Source organism: Chiloscyllium plagiosum, chromosome 10 (genome assembly GCF_004010195.1).
Source record: "Chiloscyllium plagiosum isolate BGI_BamShark_2017 chromosome 10, ASM401019v2, whole genome shotgun sequence".
In the NCBI taxonomy this organism is placed as follows: Eukaryota; Metazoa; Chordata; class Chondrichthyes; order Orectolobiformes; family Hemiscylliidae; genus Chiloscyllium; species Chiloscyllium plagiosum.
Window position 1 is genome coordinate 636,376 of NC_057719.1, and position 5,488 is coordinate 641,863.

General features: G+C 47.5%; 1 protein-coding gene across 1 annotated transcript in view; it reads right to left on the reverse strand.

Moving 5' to 3' along the window:
* LOC122553912 (nesprin-2-like) overlaps window positions 1-5,488 on the reverse strand; it is a 73,008-nt gene that overhangs the window by 791 nt on the left and 66,729 nt on the right. The window lies entirely within an intron of this gene.

The window sequence follows — 5,488 nt, forward strand, 5'->3', positions numbered from 1 at the left end:
ACTGTCAATGATTAAAAAAGAAAATGGGTTTTCAATTTCCATAGCACCTTTCACATCCACAGGAATAACTCCAATAGCTATAAATGTAGCCACCCATCTGCAGGAAATGCAGCAGCCAATTTGTGCACAGCAAGATCCCACAATCACAGTGTGATACGTTTTAGATTAGATTAGATTAGATTACTTACAGTGTGGAAACAGGCCCTTCGGCCCAACAAGTCCACATCGACCCGCCGAAGAGCAACCCACCCATACCCATTCCTCTACATTTACCCCTTACCTAGCACTCCGGGCAATTTAGCGTGGCCAATTCACCTAACCTGCGCATCTTTGGACTGTGGGAGGAAACTGGAGCACCCGGAGGAAACCCACGCAGACACGGGGAGAATGTGCAAACTCCACACAGAATTGAACCCGGGTCCCTGGTGCTGTGAGGCAGCAGTGCTAACCAATGTGCCACCATGCCACCCCACGATGACCTCTGACTAAATATTTACTTCTGTGATGTTGGCCAATGGACACACAATGACCAGGATGCAGGAGTGAACTCCCCACGCCTCCTCCACCCCAACACTCTGCTCTCACCAAAAGATGCAGATTGGGGCTCAGCTAAAATGTTTTGACTGCAAGATGGCACCTCAGACAGTGTGGCACTCCCCTCACAACCTCCCAAGCCTCTGGGTCACTGAGCTGAACCCAGAGACTGGATGGTACAGATTCATGGAGTGTCAGCACAGGGAGACCGTGACATTGTGCATCGATAACAATGGGAAGTCAGCCTGCAGTTGTTGCTAGGCCATGACATTTCCTTTCAGAGGTGAGTGTGCTGCCCACTGACACAGTTGACCACCTGTCCTCCTGTAATACTCCTGCGCTACCATCCAGCTCTCCCATGGTTCCATGACTGGAGCCTGATCTTTCCCCAGGGTAGTGTGTCCACCTGCTCCTGCACTGGCTCCCCGTCTGTCCGGGTCTCTGTGGCAGTCTGATCACAGCAGCGCTGACTTACTCTCCAACACACACGGCATCTTCACGATTACAACCAGGAAGAGAACTCAGCTCGAGTACCAGCCTGTTCCAGGAAGACCAGATATCCAAACCTAACCTCACAATCCGTGCCCCAAACCAGTCAGCAGCAGCTACACTCACCGCGCGCACTCTCTCTCTCTCTCTCTCGAGCAGTCTGCATCGATGAGGAGACATGTCCAAATTGCCAGAGCAAGTGTACTTTTTGGCTGGCCTGGGACAGCAGGTTCGGGGTAAAGGGGGAGTGAGTGTGCTGACCAAACTGGACAGGCAGGAACACAGTCCAATCTGCTCCACACGTGCAAGACTTGGGCCATATGCCAAGACGGGAGGATGAAATACCCAATGGTCACTGTAGCCAGAGTACCAGAGCACCAGTCAGCACTGTGAACTATCTGGGGAGCTTGAGCATGGCACGACCCTCATGGCTATTAAAGGAAAAACCACAAGGACACTGTCAAAAGTATTTATTTTCTCACTTCACTCTTGCTTTGTAAACAGAATAAAAGCGTTCTCCAAACCTTTCCTATTCATGGACTTATCCAAATGTCGTTTAAACATCGTAACTGTATCCATAGCCACCACTTCCTCTGGCAGTTTATTCCACACACGAAACATTCTGTGTGAAAAAAAGTTGCCCCTCATGTCCTTTTCAAATCTTTCTTCTCTCACCTTAAAAACCTTTTGAATACCCCCACCCTGGGGAAAAGACCTTTGCTTTTCACCTTATCTATGGCCCTCATGATTTTATAAACCTCTATAAGGTCACCCTTCAACATCCTACACACCAGTGAAAAAAGTCCCAGCTGACACAGCCTCTCCTTATAAGTCAAACCCTCCATCCTGGGCAACATCCTGGTAAATCCTTTTTGAACTATATCCAATTTAATAATATCCTTCCTATAGCAGGGCAATTGGAACCGTACACAGTACCCCAAAAGTGGCCTTATTAATGTCCTGTACAACCTCAACCTGACATCCCAACGCCTCATCTTCTGCCTGGGAACCCTCCAACCACAAGGGACAAACTCGGATTTCTCCAGTTTCCTCATTTCCCCTCCCCCCACGCGAGCATTCTAAATGTCGTCTTAACCACCCTGTTTACCTATCATGTAACTTCCAAAGAATTATGTACCTGAATCTCTAGGTCTCTCTGTTCTATAACATTACCCAGGGCCCTGCCATTAATTATATAATTCATGGCCTTTGTTTCTTTTACCAAAATGCAGCACCTCGCACTTATCCAGATGAAACTCCATCTGTCACTCCTCAGCCCATTGACCCAACTGATCAAGATCCCTTTGTAATCTCCGATAACCTTCTTCACCAACTTTGGTGTCATCTGCAAACTTACTCACCATGACTCCAACATTCTCAGCCAAACTGTTTATATAAAAGGACAAACAAAAGTGGATACAGGACAGATCCCTGTGGAACACTGCTGGTCGCTGATCTCCAGTCCGAAAAATACCCTTCCACCACTACTCTCTGTTTTCTATGATCAAGCCAATCAGTAATAACTCCATATTTATCCAAATGCGAGTAAATCCTGACCCTAAGAATCTTCTTCTATAATTTCCCTCGCACTGATATAAAGCTCACCAGCCTGTGATTTCCTGGATTATCCCTTAAACAAAGGGACAACGTTGGCCATTCTCCAGTCCTCTGGGACCTCTCCTGTAACTAAAGAGATACAAAGATCTCATTCAAGGCCCCAGCAATTTCCTCAGCATTCTCAGGTAGATCCCATTGGGTCCTGGGGATTTGTCTACTTTAATGCCTTTCAGAGCATCCAACACCTCCTCCTGTTTTATAATCGACGTGCCCAGGCATATCAATACACCCCTCCTGAGACTCATCATCCACCATGTCCTTCTCTTTAGTGAATGCCAATGCAAAGTACTCATGAAGGACCTCACCCACTTCCTTCAGCTCCCACTCATGAATTCCCTCCTTTGTTCATGATTGGACCTACCCTTCCCTAGCTACCCTCTTACTACTCGTTCCACCCCCCCCACTACTCTCTGAGTAAAGAATCTACCTCTGACATCTGTCCTATATCTATCACCTCTCAATTTAAAGCTATGTCTCCTCATGTTAGCCATCACCACCTGAGGGAAAAGGCTCTCCCTGTGCACCCTATCTGACCATCTTATTATCTTGTATGCCTCTATTAAATCACCTCTTAATCTTCTTCTCTCTAACAAAAACAGCCTCAAATCCCTCAGCCTTTCCTCGTAAGACCTTCCCTCCAAACCAGGCAACATCCTAGTAAATCTCCTCTGAACCGTGTCCAAAGTCAAGTCTCCACATCCTTCCTATAATGCAGTGACCAGAACTGTACACAATACTCAGAGTTTCAAAAACAGCCTCAAATCCCTCAGCCTTTCCTCGTAAGACCTTCCCTCCAAACCAGGCAACATCCTAGTAAATCTCCTCTGAACCGTTTCCAAAGTCAAGTCTCCACATCCTTCCTATAATGCAGTGACCAGAACTGTACACAATACTCATTTTGTAAACTGCAGCATGACCTCGTGGCTCCGAAACTCAATCCCTCTACCAATAAGAGCTAACACACCGTACGCCTTGTTAACAACCCTATCAATCTGGGTAGAAAGTGAGGTCTGCAGATGCTGGAGATCAGAGCTGAAAATGTGTTGCTAGAAAAGCGCAGCAGGTCAGGCAGCATCCAAGGAGCAGGAGAATCGACGTTTCGGGCATAAGCCCTTCTTCAGGAAGCCCTTCTTCTATCAACCTGGGTGGCAACTTTCAGGGATCTATGTACATGGACACCGAGATCTCTCTGCTCATCTACACTACTAAGAATCTTACCATTAGCCCAGTATTCTGTATTCCTGTTAGTCCTTCCAAAGTGATTCACCTCACACTTTTCCACATTAAACTCCATTTGCCACCTCTTAGCCCAGCTCTGCAGCTTATCTATGTCCCTTTGTTATCTACAACATCCTTCAACACCATCCAATACTCTACTGACCTTAGTGTCATCCGCAAATTTACCAAACCATCCTTCTACGCCCTCATCCAGGTCATTTATAAAAATGACAAACATGTGGACCCAAAACAGATCCTTGCAATACTTCACTAGTAACTGAACTCCAGGATAAACATTTCCCATCAACGGCCACGCTCTGTCTTCTTTCAGCTAGCCAATTTCTGATTCAAACCGCTAAATCACCCTCAATCCCATGCCCCTGTATTTATCAAACACCTTACTGAAATCCATATACACCACTTCAACCGCTTTACCCTCATCTACCCGTTTGGTCACCTTCTCAAAGAACGCAACAAGGTTTGTGAGGCACGACCTACCCTTCACAAAACTATGCTGACTGTCCCTAATCAAATTATTCCTTTCTAGATTATTGTAAATCCTATCTTTTATAATCCTTTCCAATACTTTGCCCACAAAGTAAGGCTCACTGATCTATAATTACCAGGGCTGTTCCGACTCCCCTTCCTGGACAAGAGGACAGCATTTGCTATCCTCCATTTGCTGAATTTCTATTCTTTGAGGGCTCCGTCTGTCTTCAGTCTCCTGAACCTCTACATGCCTCCTTCTTCTTTCTGATTAAGCTGTCAACCTCTTTTGTCATCCAAGGTTCCCAAATCTTGCCATCCTTCTCCTTCACTTTCACAAGAAGGTGCTGTAACTGAACTCAAATCAACTGGCCTTTCAAAGAATCCTGCATGCCAGATGTGGATTTGCCCCCCAAACAGCCGACCCCCCTTACATTCCCCAGTTCCTGCCTAATATTATGGAGGGCAAAGTCAGAAGTCACACAACACCAGGTTATGGTCCAACATTCGTCAGGTGAAGTCTGGCAAAGTGGCAAGGCTCCACAAACTTGTGATTTCAGATAAACCTGTTGGATTGTAACCTGATGTCGTGTGACTGAGAGAGAGAGCGAGAGAGAGTGCGCAAGCGAGAGAGAGGGAGTGAGAGAGAGGGAGTGAGAGAGAGGGAGCGAGAGAGAGGGAGTGAGAGAGAGGGAGTGAGAGAGAGGGAGTGAGAGAGAGGGAGTGAGAGAGAGGGAGTGAGAGAGAGGGAGTGAGAGAGAGGGAGTGAGAGAGAGGGAGTGAGAGAGAGGGAGTGAGAGAGAGGGAGTGAGAGAGAGGGAGTGAGAGAGAGGGAGTGAGAGAGAGGGAGTGAGAGAGAGGGAGTGAGAGAGAGGGAGTGAGAGAGAGGGAGTGAGAGAGAGGGAGTGAGAGAGAGGGAGTGAGAGAGAGGGAGTGAGAGAGAGGGAGTGAGAGAGAGGGAGTGAGAGAGAGGGAGTGAGAGAGAGGGAGTGAGAGAGAGGGAGTGAGAGAGAGGGAGTGAGAGAGAGGGAGTGAGAGAGAGGGAGTGAGAGAGAGGGAGTGAGAGAGAGGGAGTGAGAGAGAGGGAGTGAGAGAGAGGGAGTGAGAGAGAGGGAGTGAGAGAGAGGGAGTGAGAGAGAGGGAG